The 22,384-nt window shown below is 41.4% G+C and overlaps 1 protein-coding gene across 4 annotated transcripts in view; it reads right to left on the bottom strand.

The window, feature by feature from the left end:
* The window catches only part of ELF1 (E74 like ETS transcription factor 1), a 222,084-nt gene that overhangs the window by 61,165 nt on the left and 138,535 nt on the right, over nt 1-22,384 (bottom strand). Inside the window, exon 1 of one of the 4 annotated variants that reach the window (XM_073614224.1) lies at nt 18,677-18,840. The exons of the other annotated variants lie outside the window; for them this stretch is intronic. The gene's annotated coding sequence lies outside the window, so the exon portion shown is untranslated. Of the gene's footprint in view, nt 1-18,676; nt 18,841-22,384 lie in introns of those variants that run through there. 4 annotated transcript variants of the gene reach the window in all.

The following is a 22,384-nucleotide window of genomic DNA, read 5'->3' as shown; positions in this document are numbered from 1 at the left end:
TCTCCTAAACGTGCACCGTTTAGGAGATATTTGCTGTGGCAGCAGCCGGTTACGTTACCAGCACATGCGCACTGGGCTCTGAATGGACTGTGTGGTCCGTGGGAGCGACTTCTTCGCGGAAGGAATATCTCCTAAACGTACACCATTTAAGGGATACTTACTATTTCTGCAGCTGGTGACCTCACCGGCGCATGCACACTGTGCTCTTAATGGATGGCATCTGCCCTCCATTCAGAATGTGGTGGCGCGATCATGGCTCCCTGTCCATGCGAGAGAGTGACATCATTGTGGCTCAGCCATTCATACGGCCGAATTCCCGCAAACCTGGAAGGAAGACCAGGAGAAGATGAAAGTGCCTACATCGATGACAGTGCACCGCCGGAGGGCTTCATTTTCAGTTAAGTCTGTCTGTTAAGTTATGTACAGTATGCAATGCAACCCCCAACCCCTTCCCCATCAGAATACAGTAATCAACGCTGGTCAAACAGCTGATCGACAGAAACTGGGATAAGGATTGGCTTCTGTTGAATAGACAGGGCTATACACAGATCCTGCTGAATCGGGCAAATTTCAATATGTGTATACCCAGCTTAATAGTATGGAGGACAGGGGGACAGGGGGGCCTGCTGCTGCCACATACTTGAGATTGTCAATTAATCCAGCTAAGATCAGCCAGAATGGGTGAAGATCTATGGCCAGCTACAGTATTGAATTTTGTTCATTTGAAAAAAAGCCTGAAGATGCATTTCATTCACTAACACCTGACTCCCACTCTATTCCCCAAAAAATAAAAATATCAGTAATAACCAATAAATTGATATAATATAACTGGGCATTCCTAAAAAAAAAAAAAGTGAGACAAACTGCTTTGTTTAGCTTTTGTAAGGACATAAAGCACAATATTCAGTTTTTTTTCCATTTTTAACAAATTTCTTGTTAAAAAAAAATCCAACTGTAATAAGTCATGGTCAGTAAAAGCACATGTAAAAAACATTCAAATCAATTCTGTGACTTGACACACCCACACAGGGGCACACTGGGTGAACTCATCAGCAGACCAGCCATGGACAAACACCATTAATCTATATTAATTAGTCATATTTAATGCAATTATACTTCTACATCATCCGCTGGCGAGCAATTATATAACCTTCTCTATGAAGAAGCATTTGCTCGGTCAACTGTATTTTGTTCAAACCACTTATGGAGCAAAAAAAAGAAAAGAAGAAGAAGAAGAAGAATCTAAATCAATGCAGCATCTGCCAACAGTGGGGGGATTTCTCCTCAGATAGCAGTTTTTTTCTAGCCTGGGAACAGTTGGAATCATTAAGACCGGAAGTTAAAAACTACCCAATGAGGACCTAGAGAGCAAAAAACAGTGGCCAATGATTCCAACACTTTTCTACTCAATCTAAAAACTATTTTGGCTGCAGGTACGCTTAAAGTGTTACTAAACCCAGGACCCTGCATTCACTATATCTGGTCTCCCATAGTACATGGAAATGCAATCCTTTTAGTAAATCTAAACTGCTAAATACCTTTTTTCATCAGCATTACATAGCAGTCTTGTGATTTCTACCAGTGTCTGGTTACAGCTTGTAGGAAGAGTTTTCATTCTGCTCTGACTGTCCTATGAGGCTGCAGGACCCTTAACCCTCTGTCTGGACAGTGCGGATTGGCCCTGTGCTGATCACATGCACCCTCCCAAGAAAAAATAAAAAACAGAACACAAAACTCTAGCAATATACACTAAACTGAGCATGTGCAGAGTGACTACAAGGCTCTGTACTATCAGAAGATGGATTGAAGACAGTGGAAGAAGGGGAGGATCAGATGAGACAGGACCAAACAGCCTTTTTATGCATTGCAGAGGATAAAGCCCTTAGGGTCGGTTCACACTGGGACGACTTGGGATCCGACTTGTACGCCCTCAAGTCGCCCCAAGTCGCCCCAGAAAGAGATTCACATTTAAGTGAATGGGAGCGTCTTAATAGACACTACTGAAGTCGCTCCGACTTCAGAGCGTACTCCCTGTACTACTTGGATCCGACTTGGTAGGCGACCTGTACCATAGAAATCAATGGAAGTCGCCTCCAAGTCAGATCTCTCTCTCAAAGTCAAGCGACTTTGCAGGGAAAACCCCTCCCTCCCAGAGAGCCGATTGTCCTGTGATTGGCCACAGCCGAAGTCGCCTGTCCTGGAGGCGACTTGAAGTCGCGTTGTAATTTGCTAAAGTCGCGCTGAAGTCGCGCCGAAGTCGCGTTGAAGCCGCGTTGAAGTCGCTGTGCAAAGACGCGTTAAAGTCGTGTTGCCCCTGTGTGAATCGAGCCTTAAGGTTCCACAGTGAGTATAACAAGCATGCTTTACTGCATATACTGACTGATTTTGTTGTTGTGGGTTTAGTAATACTTTAAATATGACAGACCCTGTCACCAGACCATTCATTTCAACAAAGATTTTCCCATATAATTATATGTGCATTTAAAAGAGTTGTAAAGGCAGAAGTTTGTTTTCTTAATGCATTCTATGCATTAAGATAAAAAGCCTTTTGTGTGCAGCAGCCTCCCTCAGCCCCCTAATACTTACCTGAGCCCCCCTCTATCCAGCGATGTCGAGTCCCTCGGCTGTTCGAGACTCTACCTCCTGATTGGCTCTCGCTGCAGTCAATCAAGGTCAGTTAGCCAATCAGGAGAGAGAGGGGGCAAAGTCATAAGACAACCACTACATAATCGCACTTAAAATCAGATCAAAATTGCATTGCAGCAGTGTGAACCTATCCTAAAAGCCCCGAGACTGCTGCTGGGTACCACCATCTTGGATGAGCTGCCACTCAAATTACATTCTTTAGTATTACCCTTTGCTCATCCCCTGGCAGCTACGTAAAAGGATATGTAGGGAGACGAGTGGTGGAGGAGCTGGGCCATCACAGACAGCAATCAGACACTCTCAGAAGAGGTAAGCAGGGGGCAGTGCTAGGGAACTTGCTCTCTAACCAAAAATTTCTAGCAAGTTTAAAGGCATAGTGCATGTGAATACATTAATTCAGTATATGAAAAAAAACAAACACTGCATGCATGCAGTCAAAATACTTTTTCGGTGCTTTAGCCTGCATTTTTTTTTCAAACTTTGACAGGTTTACTTTAACAAAAAGAGAAATATGAGGGCTACTATGCTGAGCCTTCCTCCTAAAAATGCCTGGCTATATCCAGCTTTAATACTTTCTGGGTCTCTGACGTAGAAGAAGCATGCAATAAGTGAAATCAGATTCCTACTTGTATTCAAACAGGGGGATCATCATGACAGTCAGAACTAGTTGGGAACTAGATTATTCAAAAGGATGCCAGCAATAGCAGCTTGTGTAGATGTTTAGTGACAGGTCGGGTCTTAAAGCTCATCTCTGTGGTCTATGCTTTCTGGCATACCATTTTCGTTCTCCCCATTTACAAATGCTCTGTAGATTTCATTTTTTGGTTTCTGAGCTGCAGTAAGAAGAAAAATCATATTAATACCTGTGATGTCATCCAATGGTGTTCAATAATCTGCTGTATAAGTTCAGCCATACACAGAGAAAATGTATTTTATGTAACCAAGCCGCCCCCCGCCGGGAGAAGACAAGATAATCTGATCAACTTGGTACATTCAGCCTGCCCATTAACGGTTCAAATCTCTGCTGAACCGGCCAAGATTCGAACCAAGTATAGCTGGCCTAAGGAGGATTTCACATGGGTGTTGAGAAGAACGGTAGCTGTGCTGCACATAGAGCTGGCACGGGTGTCTGGTTAACAGGAAATTATGCACAAAGAGCCTAAATAGTGACATGCACAGCAGAGCTGATGGAAATCTTCAAATAGAGGACAAAGGTACATAAAATGCCAGTAGAAAGCCTTTTTTGCCCAAAGATGAGCTTTATTGTGAATGTTGTCAAACTGGATTCAGTAAAGGTGTTCCCTGTAAACAAAGAAAATCTCTCTCCAGCCACCCACACAGCTGAACACCAATCCATTGACATGAGTTTGTTCAGAAAGCAATACTTGCAGAATTGTCCACTTTCTGGTCCCAAACAGCACTAGGTGGTTCTTCTCACCAACCCAACATCATGGCAGGAGAGTAAAGTATTTACTACCTTTTTTTACAGGGAACACCTGTTAGCAAGTAGATTTTTGCCACTTTGGTCACTTAAAGTCTTACTAAACCCAGGACCCTGCATTCACTATATCTGGTCTCCCACAGTACACAGAACATGGAAATGCATTTTAGTAAATATATAAACTGCTAAATACCTTTTCTCATCAGCAGTATATAACAGACTCGTGACTTTTATCAGTTTCTAGCTAAGCCCTGGTCAAAGCTTATAGGAGGAGTTTTCATTCTCTTCTGACTGTTTTTAATGAGAAAGCAGAAGGACTGGCAGGAACACCAGGGATATCACACAAAGGAAGCAATAAAAAGAGAACAAGGTATTTTTTCATAGAAGTACATGGTATAGTAGACACATATCAGGAATATGAAATGTAGAGTTTACATATTCTTTAAGCCGGCCATAGATGAGGTGGTTTTCTTTCCTGCAGCCACTCTCCAAAAAATCCTATAGCATGTTTGTAGTCACTGATCATCACCTGTTTTCAGTTGAATTACCTCTAATGACTATTACTTGCGGCCCTTTGGTGATGTCAGGGGCCCCTTATATCAAGTAAGCTGACCACCACTGGTTTAGGAAGTCAAAATAATTACAACAGACACAAAGCATCGGCATCTTTTATTAATACGTTTTTTGTTGTTCTCCTTTCATGTTTCACAAAGTAGGTGGGAAAGCGTACCTTCCGGCCTGTTCACACCTATGCAGGTTGCATAGTCCAGGTGCATTTTGCGTTTTTCAATACATGCTTTTGATCTATTGAAGTCTATGGAACCAAAAACCAGAAAAAAATTCCCTGACCCTTCTCATAAAATGCACAGATGTGAACATGACCCATAGGAAACCATGATAAATGGATTGTACTGTGTTTCTGCAAAACTGAAAATGCACCGGTGTGAACCAGGCCTACATCTAGAGATATCAGATATTAGGAGATTTAAATGTCTTCACCTAGCAACTATATATCTTAGGTGCAATATGTAAGAGATAAACTACAAAAAAAAAAAAAAAAAAAAAAAAAAAAACAGCGTAAGAAAAAATCTGAACTTTCACATCTGGCAAACAAAGTATTGTTTTATAGAATATGAACCTCACTCTCACAAACAAGTGCGTCCTAGAGAGATAAGCGAGCTACGCTCTTTCCACTTTTTCACTTGTCACAAAACTAGAGGCTAGTGAGTTTTTTTTTTTCTTTCAACCAGCGGGCTGAACAAAAAAAAACCCAAAAAAACCTCACAGATCCCTCTATCCACATAAGTGATGTGGATTCAGGGATCTCCACTGATGTGCTGTTGTATCCCCCCCCCCCCCAATCAGAATACATTGTTTTTACTGCCCCCCCAACCGCAAGTGTAAAGGAACACTCTGAGTTGAGTGAATGTTCTGATCTGTTGCAGAACAAAAAGGAGGGTTTCACCATATCAGATCAAAAAGTGTAGTTGCCACATCCCCAATATGTAATTGAGAAAAACTCCCTACATAACATGAAAACCCAGAAACCACCCGGTCAAGTTGCTATCTGGCTCCTAAATAAACATTCAAGTTTAAAGTCATTAGAACCATAGTCCTTATGAATGGAGGTTAATACAATGCATGCTGTTCCATAGATCTGAAAGGAGTAATACCTGCAAAGCCAGATTCCTCTCGGACAATTTAAGGATTATGGTGGACCAGCGTGAAATGTACAAACACAACAAGAAAAACCAAAACAGAGATCGATAAACATTGGTATCTGGTGCTAGGTTAACGTACCAAATGATTTCCATCTCTATACTAGTGAACACTGAACTACCAGAAGATGCCGATTTCATTGAACTATTGGAGAAAGGACAGATATCATCATGTGAATTCTGGGTCTTATGTTAACATATCTGAAAGAAAACTATGTGACCCCAACATTTTAAAACCCCTGATATGTGTTTGCTGTACCATATTTTGCTCTCTTTGTATTGCTTCCTTTCTGTGAAATACCTCTGTGCTTAGAACTGAGCTTGCTCTCTTCCAATGATTAGACTTGTCCTGATACAACCCCCCTTCACAGCCATTCACTGGGAAGATCAGTGTAATGCTATTTCTCCTCCTCCAGCTCGGAGCTACACATGCAGCTGAGAACAGAGGTCATATGATAACAATTTTAAAAAAAGGTTTTACTGAGAGATAGAGATATATATATATATATACATACATACATACATACATACATATACATACACACACACACACATACATATACACACACTGGATATTTTACAAAGTCTACATGCCCCTGTTGAAATGTCACATTTCTGTAAAAAAATGAGACCAAGAAATAATTTCAGGACTTTTTCCATCTTTAATGTGACCTATAAACTGTACAACTCATTTGAAAAACAAACTGAAATCTTTTAGGGAGGGGAAGTAAAATAATGCGGTTGCATAAGTGTGCACACCCTCTTATAACTGAGGTTGTAGCTGTGTTTAGAATTAAACTATCACATTCAAACCAATGTTAAACAGGAGTTAGTACACACCTGCCATCATTTAGAGTGCCTCTGATTAACCCCAAATAAAGTTTGGCTGTTCTAGAAGGTCTTTCCTGACTTTTTCTTAGTCGCATCCTACAGCAAAAGCCACGGTCCGCCGAGAGCTTCCAAAGCATCAGAAGGATCTCATTGTTAAAAGGTATCAGTCAGGAGAAGGGTACAAAAGAATTTCCAAGGCATTAGATATACATGGAACACAGTGAAGACAGTCATCATCAAGTGGAGAAAATATGGCACAACAGTGAAATTACCAAGAACTGGACGTCCCTCCAAAAATTGATGAAAAGACGAGAAGAAAACTGGTCAGGGAGGCTGCCAAGAGGCCTACAGCAACATTAAAGGAGCTGCAGGAATATCTGGCAAGTACTGGCTGTGTGGTACATGTGACCTATATTCGTCATATGTATGGGCTATAGGGTAGAGTGACAAGACATACAGTAAGCCTTTTCTTCAGAAAAACCATCCAAGCCCAGCTAAATTTTGCAAAAACACATCTGAAGTCTCCCAAAAGCACGTGGGAAAATATGTTATGGTCTGATGAAACCAAGGTTGACATTTTTTGGCTATAAATTCCAAAAGATAATTTTGGAGCAAAAACACTGCACATCACCAAAAGAACACCATACATTACCCACAGTGAAGCATGGTGGTGCCAGCAGCATGCTTTGGGGCTGTTTTTCTTCAGCTGGAACAGGGGCCTTAGTCAAGATAGAGGGAATTCTGACCAGTTCCAAATACCAGTCAATATTGGCACAAAACCTTCAGGCTTCTGCTAGAAAGCTGAAGATGAAGACGAACTTCATCTTTCAGCATTAGAATGACCCAAAACATACATCCAAAATCAACAAAGGAATGGCTTCACCAGAAGAAGATTCAAGTTTTGGAATGGCCCAGCCAGAGCCCAGACCTGAATCCGATTGAAAACCTGTGGGGTGATGTGAAGAGGGCTGTGCACAGGAGATGCTCTTGCAATCTGACAGATTTGGAGTGTTTTTATAAAGAAGAGTGGGCAAATAATGCCAAGTAAAGATGTGCCATGCTGATGGACTCATACCCAAAAAGACGGAGTGCTGTATTAAAATCAAAAGGTGCTTCAAAAAAGTATTACTTTAAGGGTGTGCACACTTATGCAACCATATTATTATTTTTTTTTATTTTTACTTCCCTCCACCTAAAAGATTTCAGTTTGTTGTTCAACTGGGTTGTAAAGTTTACAGGTCACATTAAAAAGGTGGGGAAAAAAAAAATCTGAAATGATTTATCTTTGTCTCATTTTTTTACATCACAGAAACCTGACAGGGGTGTGTAGATTTTTATATCCACTGTGTGTATATATATATATATATATATATATATATATATATATATATATATATATATATATATATATATATATATATATATATATAAACCCACACAAAAACACACCACACGTGCATCTCAAAAAATAAGAATATTAAAAAGTTAATTTAATTAAATTTCAAAAAGTGAAACTCATATTATATAGATTCATTACACACGGAGTGATATATTTCAGGCATTTCTTTATTTTAATTTTGATAAATACGGCTTATATCTAGTGAAAACCCAAATTCGGTATCTCAGAAAATTAGAATATTACATAAGACCAATTAAAAAAAGGATTTTTAATACAGAAATGTTGGCTCACTGAAAAGTATGTCCATGTACAGTATAGTATGCACTCAATACTTGGTCGGGGGTCCTTTTGCATAAATTACTGCATAAATGCGGTGTGGTATGAAGGTGATCAGCCTGTGGCATTGCTGATGTGTTATGGAAGCCCAGGTTGCTTTGATAGCAGCCTTCAGCTCGTCTGCATTGTTGGGTCTAGTGTCTCATTTTCCTTCTGACAATACCCCACAGATTCTCTATGGGGTTTAGGTAAGGCGAGTTTGCTGGCCAATCAAGCACAGTGATACCATGAACATTAAAACAGGTATTGGTACTTTTGGCAGTGTGGGCAGGTGCAAAGTCCTGCTGGAAAGTGAAATCAGCATCTCCATAAAACTGGTCAGCAGAGGGAAGCATGAAGTGCTCTATAATTTCCTGGTACAGGGCTGCGCTGACTTTGGACTTGATAAAGCAAAGTGGACCAACACCAGCAGATGACATGGCTCCCCGAATCATCACTGACTGTCGAAAATTCACACTGGACCTCATGCAACTTGGATTCTGTGCCTCTCTTTCTCCAGACTCTGGGATCTTGATTTCCAAATGAAATGCAAAAAGAACTTTGGACCACTGGGCAACAGTACAGTCCTTTTTCTCCTTAGCCCAGGTAAGACGCTTCTGACGTTGTGGCTTGACACAAGGAATGCAACAGTTGTAGCCCATTGTCCTGGATACTTCTGTGTGTGGTGGCTCTTGAAGCACTGACACCATCCATAGTCCACTCCTTGTGAACCTTATCCATATTCTTGAATGGCCTTTGCTTCAAATCCTCTCAATCACCATTGCTTTTGCACCTTTTTCTAATGCGGCGTACACATGATCGGACTTTACGGCATACTTGGTCCGGCGTACCGGATTTTGTCGGACAATTCGATCGTGTGTGGGCTCCAGTGGACTTTGTTTTATCAAAAGTTTGACGGACTTAGATTTGAAACATGTTTCAAATCTATCCGACGGACTCGAGTCCGGTAGAAAAGTCCGCTCGTCTGTATGCTAGTCCAACGGACAAAAACCAAGGCTAGGGCAGTTATTGGCTACTGGCTATGACCTTCCTTGTTTTAGTCCGGTCGTACGTCATCACGTACGAATCCGTCGGACTTTGGTTGATCGTGTGTAGGCAAGTCCGTTCATTCGGAAAGTCCGTCGTAAAGTCCGCCTGGCAAAGTATGCCGTAAAGTCCGGTCGTGTGTACGCGGCATAACACACTTTTTCCTTCCACTCAAATTTCCATTAATATGCTTGGATACAGCACTCTGAACAGCCAGCTTCTTTAGCAATGACCTTTTGTGACTTACCCTCCTTGTGGAGGAAATCAATGTCAGCAGTCTTCCCCACGATTGTGTAACCTACTGAACCAGACTGAGAGACCATTTAAAGGCTCAGGAAACCCTTACAAGTGTTTTGAGTTAATTAGCCGATTAGAGAGTGTGACACCATGAGTCTACAATATTTAACTTTTTCACAATATTCTATTTTTTAGAGATACTGAATGTTGGCTTTTCACTAGCTGTAAGCCCTAATCATCAAAATTTAAAGAAAGAAATGCTTGAAATATAGCACCGTGTGTAATGAATCTACAGTGCCTTGAAAAAGTAGTATTCATACCCCTTAAAATTTTCCACATTTTGTCATGTTACAACCAAAAATGTAAATTTATTTTATTGGGATTTTATGTTATAGATCAACACAAAGTGGCACATAATTGTGAAGTGGAAGGAAACTGATAAATGGTTTTCAATTTTTTTACAAATAAATATGTGAACAGTGTGGTGTGCATTTGTATTCAGCCCCCCTGAGTCAATACTTTGTAGAACCACCTTTCGCTGCAATTACAGCTGCAAGTCTTTTTGGGTATGTCTCTACCAGCTTTGCACATCTAGAGAGAGTGAATTTTTGCCCATTCTTCTTTGCAAAATAGCTCAAGCTCATAAGTAAGTAAATTGGATACCGAAAGACTTCGACCCACCCGTGTAGGGCTGGCCTACATTTGGATACAAGGTGGTATGGTTAAATTTCCAGGCTCCCTGCCCTCAACCCATCCCGGAAACCCTTTTTTTTCAATTTCCCACCTCTTCTTCTAAATGTTACTTTTTATTTTCAAATCTTTTGTTCTCTAATCTCACCATATCCAATTTACTTACTTATGGGCTTCAACCCAATGACTTGTAATTGAGGTGTCATCCAGCAAACCACAGGTTATCAGAGAGGTGGTCGTGCTTTCCACTACAGAATAATTAGTTTTCCTCTACCAAACTGCGTTTTCTTGGGACTGGAGTAACCAGTGCTCCCTGTACAGACCTGGTGGAACCTACTTATAAATGCCCCCAATATCCTTTGAAACTTGCACCTTAAATGATTGTGAAGGAGCTTGAAGCTGTATATCTCTCTTATATTAGTGATGAACTGCTTGGATTTGTATTAGCAGCACTTGCTTGTACTACCTTGCAACTTTGCAAACGTTTCATATTGAAACACAAAAAATTCAGTTCATAGCACTGGATAAAATAGATAAATGAGACCCACCCCTAAAGAAAAAAAAAAAAACAGAAAAACAGACTATCGCTGCTGCAAGTAGAGAAACTGGTGAGGCCTGTTCATAGAGGGCCTCACCCAGCCCCCATTGTGAACACATGCAACCTGGATAGCAACAGCAAAATCTAAGACAAAAAATAGAAATATGAAACCACCTGTGTACTACAGAGAACACTTGTCTGGGGATATCTATTAGGGCAGAAGAGCAGTTTATGTAGGTTCTGATATATTATAGAATTTATTATTTTTTTTAAATAAAAATTATATTATAATATATATTTTATAATATTGTTATTATTATTAATTCATGGAGATTTGGCTTCTGGTTCCCTTAGAAATATTCTAACAATACATTTCATTTTAGGCTAATTTTCTACAATCCCACAGTATTTTCCTCAATGACTTATTAACACAGTGCACCTGCTTTTTGTATGGCTAATTTCAAATAGCTTGTTTGAATTGTAAAGCATCATTAGTTTTGTGGTTTTGAAGCTGAACTTGGGAGGGGGGATATTTAAGCACACGATCAGAAAACTGGATGAAAAATACTGCATTTGAGGCGATCGTATCATAATCTGATCATTAGTACACAGCTCTCGAGAGCCAATCATGACACTTTGTCCAAAATTATCCGAATGGAAAATTTTTCTCGTACGTTACCAGCTCATACGATTTTCGTTTAAATCGGTACGGTTTTCGTCCGAAAATACCAGTACAAATACAATTTACTTCCAAATTTTTATTCTGTCTGTCACTAGGGATGAGCCAGACACAAGTCCGAATCTGCCTAAGCTATCCTGCTGGGAAGCTGTCAAAGCCAACATCATATGCAGTAGCGGCATTCCCCACCCTGCAACTGTGACCTATGGACTGCCTGTTGGCATGGACAGCTTCTCGGCGGGATACCCCACAATTGCACATCAATGCCTTCCATGCAAATTAAAATGTCAGTGCTACACAAAGGGTCCTTCACACAGGCTTTCCGATCAGGCCCACCAGATCAGACCTTGCAGTCTCCTCTATTGAGCGGTGGATACATGTCCGCTGACATCCGCTGCCATCTGATCTGATTCTGCCCGCAAAATCCAGACGGATGGTGGTCCTATTTTCCATCCATTTGTTGGATCGAATCGTATCGCATAAAAACGGACAGGCGGTCCATTTCCACCGGACTTCCTCATAGAGAAGAGCTGGACTGTGTCCTGTCTCACATGCCCGTGTCCTCCCCCGCTGAGCAAGGGAAATCCGCAAGACGGAGGTGTCCGCGTGAAAGGGGCCTAAGGGCTCATTTAGACGCGCAGCTGGGGGTAGCACTTCAACTATCCAACAACCACATTAAGAAAGGAAAAATATTGCATTTATTCATGTTTTTGTATTGGAGACCGCAAAGAATTACAAAAACAAACACTTGATTAGGGATGTGCTTCACAGGTTTCTCCACTCTTTCTCCAGCCCCATCCAGCCCCAGGACTGTATGGAGCTATAGACCTACCATTATAGGTTGGGACAAGGTAAAGAAAGGTCTAGGAGTACAGTGACAACCACAATCCAAGAATCCCTCTGCCACTGTGATCAGATCTGTGAATGGATGAGGCAGTGGAAGAATTCGATGCAGATTAAGTGGCAACAGTTTGGGGGTGGGGATGGTGAATCATGTTTCATGTTACACCCTAAATAGGGATGCAATAAGTGATGAAAGCCTCTATTGCAGATTAAAAGTGCTATGTGAGTGGATGCGCTGCTCCCATCTGTGCTCTCTATATTACCTGTGTATGTGCTATCTTAATAGCCTAATTTGGTTCACCATCCACTTAACAGGTTATATCTCATTTATACAATAATCATATGTTTGTATAATTCATCACATGTGAACAACAACTTAATCCAAATACTTTAAATCATATAAAAAAGTCCAGTGACATATGTCACATAATGATAGACTCTTCTTCATATATGTTGCAAATCATCCATTATAATTGCCGTGGGCGGCGTGCTCTTGTGTGTGGTATCAGATTAAAGTGACTTAGTGCTTCACCACCACCTGTGAGATTTGCCACTCACCAGATTAATCTTTAAAACTGCACCTTTGGTTCATTAACAGGGATAACCACTCCACTCAAAGGAAACTTTCTCCAATATCTATACCAGGTCCTCAATGTTCCTCATGCAAACGGATAAAAAACCATCATCGCGCAATAACGTTTAAAACCTTTATTCCATACATAAAAAACACTTTGCACTCACATTTCCAAGTGCCATTAGGCCGGCACCGAGCTTTTCCCGCAGTTAAGGACGGGTGGGCACTGCAGCCCGGTTCGTCTGGTGTGTGCTAGATGGTCTCCGTTGCCGCTTACGTTCCCCCCTGTTTGCGTTCGCGTCCTCTCCAAACCCCGTTCGTTCCCGGTCACGTGGGTACGGTAATCTCCCAGCAGCCTCTACGCGTTTCGCAATCAAATTTGCGTCATCAGGAAGGCTTCCTGATGACGCAAATTTGATTGCGAAACGCGTAGAGGCTGCTGGGAGATTACCGTACCCACGTGACCGGGAACGAACGGGGTTTGGAGAGGACGCGAACGCAAACAGGGGGGAACGTAAGCGGCAACGGAGACCATCTAGCACACACCAGACGAACCGGGCTGCAGTGCCCACCCGTCCTTAACTGCGGGAAAAGCTCGGTGCCGGCCTAATGGCACTTGGAAATGTGAGTGCAAAGTGTTTTTTATGTATGGAATAAAGGTTTTAAACGTTATTGCGCGATGATGGTTTTTTATCCGTTTGCATGAGGAACATTGAGGACCTGGTATAGATATTGGAGAAAGTTTCCTTTGAGTGGAATGGTTATCCCTGTTAATGAACCAAAGGTGCAGTTTTAAAGATTAATCTGGTGAGTGGCAAATCTCACAGGTGGTGGTGAAGCACTAAGTCACTTTAATCTGATACCACACACAAGAGCACGCCGCCCACGGCAATTATAATGGATGATTTGCAACATATATGAAGAAGAGTCTATCATTATGTGACATATGTCACTGGACTTTTTTATATGATTTAAAGTATTTGGATTAAGTTGTTGTTCACATGTGATGAATTATACAAACATATGATTATTGTATAAATGAGATATAACCTGTTAAGTGGATGGTGAACCAAATTAGGCTATTAAGATAGCACATACACAGGTAATATAGAGAGCACAGATGGGAGCAGCGCATCCACTCACATAGCACTTTTAATTTAATTTTTCTCTGAAAAATATTTTTTGGATGCAGCAGCTATAAATACCACTTACACTATTTTTGATAGGATAGGTTTTGCGCCAGTGACACATATATTTTCACTCTATTGCAGATAGTTCAATAAATAACAGGAGGAGTACCATCATCCGAATATAACAATTGGAGAAAACCAAAGACCATCCCCAATGGTCGCCAGAGAACAAGGGAAGAAATGGACTATCTCGGTACCCAAAGACTGCATAAAAAGTTTAAAATGTATATTTTTATTGATACACGATTTAAAAATATAGTTGTATCCAGATACAATGATTTAAATGGCATACATCTCAGATACACAAAAGATCAATTGAAGCATAAAAACATGGGTGACGCTAGATAATGTAACACCCTAAACGATGCAAAAACCTGGGGTGTAATGTACATAATCCTCATAATGTGACCAATATCCTCTACATTTCATGGACATTTCCGCTTTTTCAGGAGGAGTGTTTTTGGATAACATCTGTAAAGAAACATGTAAATCAGCTAAGTAGAGTGCTATACACAATAAACAGTAACACTGGAGGTGTAGTGGGGGGGAAGCTATATGTGCTTACAAATGAGGACCGGCATCTACAAAAGGCTTCCTGAAGAAGCGGAATTGTCCGTGAAACATGTAGGGGATATTGGTCACATCATAAGGATTAATGTACATTACACCCCAGGTTTTTGTACCGTTAAGGGTGTTATATTATCTACCATCACCTACACTATATTACCAAAAGTGTGGGGGGGCCTGCCTTTACACGCACATGAACTTTAATGGCATCCCAGTCTTAGTCCGTAGGGTTCAATACTGAGTTGGCCCACCCCTTGCAGCTATAACAGCTTCAACTCTTCTGGGAAGGCTGTCGCAGTCTACGCTCAAATTCATCCCAAAGGTGTTCTAACAGGTGGAGGTCAGGACTCTGAAAACCGATTTGGGGGTGTCATTAACTTTACATTGACACCCGCAGCGGTTGGCAGAGAGCAGTCTGAACTTCTTGTGAGTCAGATGTGATGCGGGAACCGGCACAGGAATCGTGCGGGAACCCGCACAGGAATCGTGCGGGATCCCGCATCGCACCAGTGTGAACCGAGACTAAATATCATTTTCTCTTTCACACATAGCTGTTTACACTTGTGTGTTGCTGCAACTTGTTTACCATCAAATACTATTTTCACCTTTGCTTGGATCGTTTGTTGCATTTACATGCTGCCGATTTCCTCCAGCCTCTTTTAGTTGCTTCTGGTCTATATGCATGTGCTCAGGACCAGACTGAATTCCTCAACAGTGGACCATATCTGCACAATGTGTGTTGGTAGAGTTGCTTGTGGTCGCAGGTGCACAACTTGGAGACAGGTGTCACTCTATTGCTGCGTACACGCAGTTGGATTTTCCGACGGGAAATGTTCGATGGGAGCTTGTTGTCGGAAATTCCGACCGTGTGTAGGCTCCATCGGACATTTTCTGTCGGAATTTCCAACAAACAAAATTTAAGATCTGGATCTCAAAATTTTCCGACAACAAAATCCGTTCCGTTCCACGCATGCTGGGAATCAAGCAGAAGAGCCGCACTGGCTATCGAACTTCATTTTTCTTGGCTCGTCGTACGTGTTGTACGTCACCGCGTTCTTGGCAATCGGAATTCCCGACAAGATTTGTGTGACAGTGTGTATGCAAAACAAGTTTGAGCCAACATCCGTCGGAAAAAAACATGGATTTTGTTGTTGGAATGTGCGATCGTGTGTACGCGGCATTAGACAGAAAGTGCCCTAAGAAAGACATTCATAGCAGGATTACCAGGTATTATATTGGTAAAAGCTGCATATTTAAAAATATGGAAATGAATTAACAGGTTACATGAGGTTTTGCTGTTGGGGTTAAGATTTGATGTGTTCTGAATTTATTTTATAAAAAACAGTCAACATTTGCCATCTTGCGCTAGTTAGTTCCATATTAAAGTGGTAATAAAGGCAAAAGATTTTTTTATGTTAATGCATTCTCTGCATTAGCCCTCGATCACACCAATGTGATTTGTCACACGATTTGACAGTTAAAAAAAAAAAAAAAAATCGCATGACAAGTCACACCCTATTTTCGGCAACGGAACCATTCAAATTGTGCGATTCAAGTCGCAGCGACTTTGAAAAAGGTTCCTGCGCTACTTTTCTGCGATTTTAATGAGACTTGCATTGACTTCTGTTAAAATAAAGTCGCAAGCCGCAATGAAGTCTGAGATTCAAATCGCACTTAGCTCTGAAGTAGCGCAAATTCAAAGCCGCTCTGGTGTGAACCAGGGCTTAAGTTAAAAAAAAAAAAATACTTATAAAAGCTGCTCCCCCAGCCCCCCTTAAACACTTACCTGAGCCTGATCTTGATCCAGCCATATGCCCGTCTTCAGCTGCTCTTCCCCCTTTTTTCTTCTTACAGAAGACTCCTGTGAGGAGGGAGCGGGGCGCCAAGCAGCCCTGTGTGCGTCAGTAGATGCACATAGCCCAGCTTCGATTCACGCCCGCACGAGTGCCCCCATAGCAAGCTGCTTGCCCATGGGCACACTCAGAGGAGGAGCCAACATCGCTGGCGGGGGACCCCAGAAGAGGAGTTCTGGGGCTGCTCTGTGCAAAACCACTGCACAGGGCAGGTAAGTATAACCTGATTTTTATTTTCAGGAAAAAAAAAAAAAAAAGCGCTTTACAACTGGTTTAATTATTCCACTCTTTCAACTTGTTGAACCTTACATTACACCCTGCAAATAAGCACTTTGCCTACCAAAACTTTAGTTAGATTTAAAGTGAGAAATGGATGTATGTATAGTTGGTCCATGTCTTTTGTGGCTAGGGTTCAAATAGTCTGCTGGCCAATGATGTAAGATCCTCGGCTTCAAAAGGTTGTCAACCTAATGTTCCATTACGTTATCTCACATACCTTTCCATGCCAAATAAAAAGTAATAGCAAGGATTTTTTGATCATGTAATGCTTTGCATGCTTGTCTATCAATTCTCAACTTCTGCATGTTCTTTCTAAAGCCGCTTGTAAACTGCCAGCAAAACACTGAGCACTTTTAAAGAGCTTTTCAGGCGCTTTCCATTAATTTCAATGGAGAGGGGTGTTTTTTCACCACCCTGCCAGTGCACTGCCCCAGTGTGAAAGAATTCATTGATTTTAATGAAAATATGTTTCTGTGAGCTTTTCAGGCATTTTTTTTTTTTTTTGCGTGAAAGTGCCTGAAAAGCGCCTCAGTGTGAAAGGGGTCTAAAAAAAAAAAAATTACATGGGCTGGGTCTACACTTCATGCAAGTTTTGTGTTTTTTTTTGTATACTTTTCATGTGCTTCCATTGAAGTCTATTGAGGCAAAAGAGGCACCTGTACCTATTTCCAAGTGCACTGCACAAGTGTGAACAGGCCCCATTGACAATCATAAGAATGGCACTGTCACACGATGGCCAAAGCCTGACAGATCACACAGGTGTTAATACAAGTCATGTTAGTGTAATGCCGTGTACACACGATCCCACATTCCGACACTAAAATCCATGTTTTTTTTCCGACGGATGTTGGCTCAAACTTGTCTTGCATGCACACAGTCACACAAATCTGGTCGGAAATTCCGAACGTCAAGAACACGGTGACGTAAAACACGTACGACGAGCCGAGAAAAAGGAAGTTCAATAGCCAGTGCGGCTCTTCTGTTTAATTCTGAGCATGCATGGAACTTTGTGCGTCGATATTGTGTACACACGATTGGAATTTCTAACAACGGATTTTGTTGTCGGAAAATTTGACATCCAGATCTCAAATTTTGTTTGGTGGAAATTCCGATGGAAAATGTCTGATGGAGCCTACACACGGTTAGAATTTCTGACAACAAGCGCCTATTGAACATTTCCTGTCGGAAAATCCAACCGCGTGTACGCGGCATAAGTACGATACCACATTCTAATATAGTGATAGATGGGGTATCACAGGGGTGCTGGGCAGAGATATCTTATTGCTGCCTAGACTCCTTCCAGCAGAAGGCTCCTCTGACTCACCTGGCACTGAAATGTACTCCGCCAGTTGCAGAGAACTCCATATCTGATCATACAATGGCTTCAAAAAATGAATTAACATGCACAGGCCCTGATCTAAAACAAGCTCAGCTGTCATTCCTTTACTTCATTAACATCTCACAAACTACAAAAACCATAAAACAGAATCAGGTACAAAGTCTGTGTTCTTTAGACATACCATTTAATGTTCAGGAGTACATGATCCCACCATTTGTAAACAAACTGCTCTCTGCTATACACAAATACTTGGGGGCAAGTTCTAATAGCAAACGTGCAACTCCCCCCAATCACTTCTCCTATGCCGGGCCCCTTGAAATCCTTAGGACAAGGGTTAGAGATCACACAACCTTGTGTGAATTCATTGGTATTAGACACGATTTTACCAATGGCAACAAACATACCTGCGAAATTGCACTTGTCCCTGCAGAGATCAGGCCTAGAAATCGGCACCTACCTATTGTGCTATAGAGACAAAAACACCACTTACCTTCATAATATTCACCCTGAAGCTGGTTGTGGGCAGATCAGACGCTGGGAATACATCTCTGTCCCTTATTTCTGTTTTGAGTTTGAAACTGACAGCAAATCGCCAGTCTCAGCCCTGGGAGGGCCGGCTGCTATTACTGACCAAGACCTGAAATTCCAGTTCTCTTACATTGCTGCCTGCTTTCCTAGGCAAGTCAGGCCGGCCTACATGGTGTCAGATTGCACAGAGCGAGCATTTGTAGCACCTTGCAAAACAAACAGATCACATACCTGGATGTGCCTCTACCTGTTGACTTCATACTTAACCATTTCATCCCTGGTCCCGACACAAAACACAGCATGGTTTTTTTTCATACAATGTCTATTCCAACTAGTAGAATTTTAATCTTTGCTTTAGTTTTTTTTTTGTTTTTTTTTTTTTGTTTTGCACTAAAAAAAAAAACTGCAAACACAAAGTGATACATGGATAATAATTTATTCATATATTCAGATATAAAACACATATAATGCAGGTGTGCAATGATGAAACAAAATAGTATTTAACTGTAATTCTGTCTTTGCACTATCCCCTGTGTAGTAACATTCAGACTAGCAGCAACAAAAGGCAGTCAGGCTTTACAGTGTTGCACAGTGCAACAAATAGAGCTTGCTGATTGGAGGAGAGACCACAGATATAACTAATCAGCGAGCATGCTGCTTTTAACTATCCAATCAGACGTGGCCAAGCTGTATTGCTCTGATGGCAGAGTGTCACTCTCCCCCAGTGATTGCTCAATCCTTTTCTCTATGCTGAACCAAACAAATGATTATTATTATACAGGATTTATATAGCGCCAACAGTTTGCACAGCACTTTACAACATAAGGGCAGACAGTACAGTTAAAATACAAATCAATACAGGAGGGATCAGAGTGCCCTGCCCGTTAGAGCTTACAGTCTAAAAAATGTATAAAATACTGGGAATATCTCCATCCCATATGCCAGGCATTTGTATGGGCTGTCTTGGTCCTTTAGGACTTGTTTCCACTACAACGCTGCAGGTTGTCATCTGTTGTGTAGGAGCGGTGTGTTTTGTTTTTACAACACATCGAACTGTTTACATTTTTTTTTTTTTTTACTTTATTGAAGAGTTACAAAGAGTCACTTCATTCAAGTCTATACACTGTAACTTGCTGCAGTGCACCGACATGTGGTGCAGAGAGTTGCGCTTTGAAAACATGTGAAATATCTGTATTTTTGTACAGTGCACATCAGCGCAGCGATGTGGTGTGAAAAGGGCACATAGAAAACATGTGCCCCTGAGGTACCCCTGCATTACTCCAACAGGAGAAAACACTGCTTGAGGTGTATAAGAACAAGGCCCATATATCACATCCAAAGACAAGGGGGCCACCCAGCTCTCCTCCGAGTAGTAGAAATAAGAAGGAAGTCGATGGCCGCACACTCTGTAAGGACATCGATTTCTTTATTGGTACACATCAAAAGGTACAAAATAAAAACATCACAGCACGAGGAGCACAAATAGGGTTGTCACTTTTTCTTCAGTCAAACCTGAACACTTTAGCGGCACACAGCAATTTTTTTTTTTTTTAGCATACACTATAGGACTATAGGATTGTAACAGATCTGGGACACCTTTGGGCACTCCAAAGAGAAAAGTAATGTGGTGTGCAGAGTGCCCCCTCACCCTCCTGTCAGGCCCTGTTCCGAGCCACATTCCTGTCCCTTTGGACTCTCTCTTTCTCTCTAATGGTATCTCTGGGGGGGTGGGGGAGTCACTGCTCTGACTTATTCTATATCAAAATGTTGTTACTTATTTTTCTTTGTGTCTACCAAATGCCTTTGCAATTCGAGCTATTACCTTGTAAAAGTTTGGACATCATCACTGTGCTGTACATAGCCTGAGCAGACATCAGCGCTGCGGGAGGGACCCGGCAGTCCCCAACCACTACATGGTGCCTTGGGAAAACTACAGGGGGGGGGGTGCAGAGACAAGACCAGCCACCCTGCATACAGAGAGAAAGCAGCAGTGATCAGTCTTTATTACAGGAAGCTCCTATACAGAGGTCAAGTTTTATGCTGGACTACTGCACAAATCTGGAAGAAATACACAAAGCACACCAAGATTTAAGTAAGAATACACATCCCTTTTGTATTTGGACAATATTTGCTCTGAAGACTTTTTCAACAAACTAGGTAAGGAATGGCCGAAAAACCATGCATAAAGAAGCCAAAATTGCCACCTGCTGACACTATATTCATATACAAGCAGAGACGTCATCACGCCTGTCGGGTTGTTAGGTTGTCTAGGAGATATGCCAATATATTTTCTTCTTATGTGAGTAGTACTAGCGGAGGCTCGTTTTCCACACCTCCACCCTTTAACCTTGTTGGCTGGCTGTGTGATCGTAGGTCATCCACCCTTCCATCCACTGTGGGATTTTTCCCAAAAATGCTGTTAGATCTCCTATATTCAGAGGTCTAAACATCTAGTAAGCGACCTTGATATCCTTCTTGGTGGTGCTCACAGTGGTGAAGATCATGGTCCCCCCGGGACACCAAGCTGTTTTTTGTTTATTCCAGACCACTTTTCTACACAGACGTTCTTTTGCACTTTACTGTATGTGGCTGTATTGTTCCTTCATGAATTTGTGGACATTTTATTTATTTATAGCACATCATGTGGTTGGACTTTTCATGAACTTTATGTTTTACCTAAAATAGTGCTTTAATCTACCTAAAATATGCATTTGTAGTGCAGTGAATTCCAAATCCCTCTCCGACCTATGAATGGAAATGATGCCAACACAATTTTTTTTTTATTAACGAGTTTCCCGTGGCTTTAGTGAGGACATCAGCCATGTTACCAGTGTCTCCTTACACTTGCATCCCTTAGATCCTCAGATGACATGTCCTAGTTCTCAGAGTACTGGCTAGCTTTGTATTCTTTTTTTTTTACATGTCATTCTGAGCTATAATTAAAACTAATCGGGTGACCTGTTATGTATACATTCACAAGTCAGAATGGTGTTACATGGCAGAATGCCCTTGGGATCTCCCACTCCCAAGTGTAGGGAAGGCTCTATATTCAAACAACATCTACCCACCCCCCACTTTGTGGATCCAATTGTTCTATATTCTGTTACCAATTATCTTGTAATTCTGATGCTAGCATTGGCACCATCAAAAAGAAGAAAGATAAGAAGACAGAAGATTTTTTTTTTTTTATAGAAAGAGTATCACATTTTTTTTTTAAATTAAGATAGGCTCCATATCAGCAAATAAAATCCAAGAACAGAAATGTAATATTTTCAGCTTAGGAATCTTTAAGGGCTCGTTCACACCATAGAAACGCAGTCCAGGTGCATTCCGGATGTGTTTCTATATGCGCATTTTTGATGCGTTTCAGTGCATTTTTCCCCTCTTTTTTTTTTTTTCTCTTCACCTTAAATAAAGACATGTGCATTCCGGTGTGTTTCTTATGCATTTTACTGTGTTCCTGTACAGTTCAGTGCAGACAAAAATAAAGCACGTTCTACTTATTTTTCTGGAACTGGAGCTGACCGCACTGGTGCGAACTATACCACTGGACACCATATAAATTCACACATTTTTGATAGAGAAATAAACATACTGGGCTGCATGTGGTGTAAACCGGCCCTAAGGCCTGGTACACGCCTATGTGTGTGTAGGCCGTGTTTGCTCGGGC

This window comes from Aquarana catesbeiana, linkage group LG02, assembly GCF_042186555.1.
Source record: "Aquarana catesbeiana isolate 2022-GZ linkage group LG02, ASM4218655v1, whole genome shotgun sequence".
Taxonomy (NCBI): domain Eukaryota; kingdom Metazoa; phylum Chordata; class Amphibia; order Anura; family Ranidae; genus Aquarana; species Aquarana catesbeiana.
This window is presented reverse-complemented; position numbering and strand designations above follow the sequence as displayed.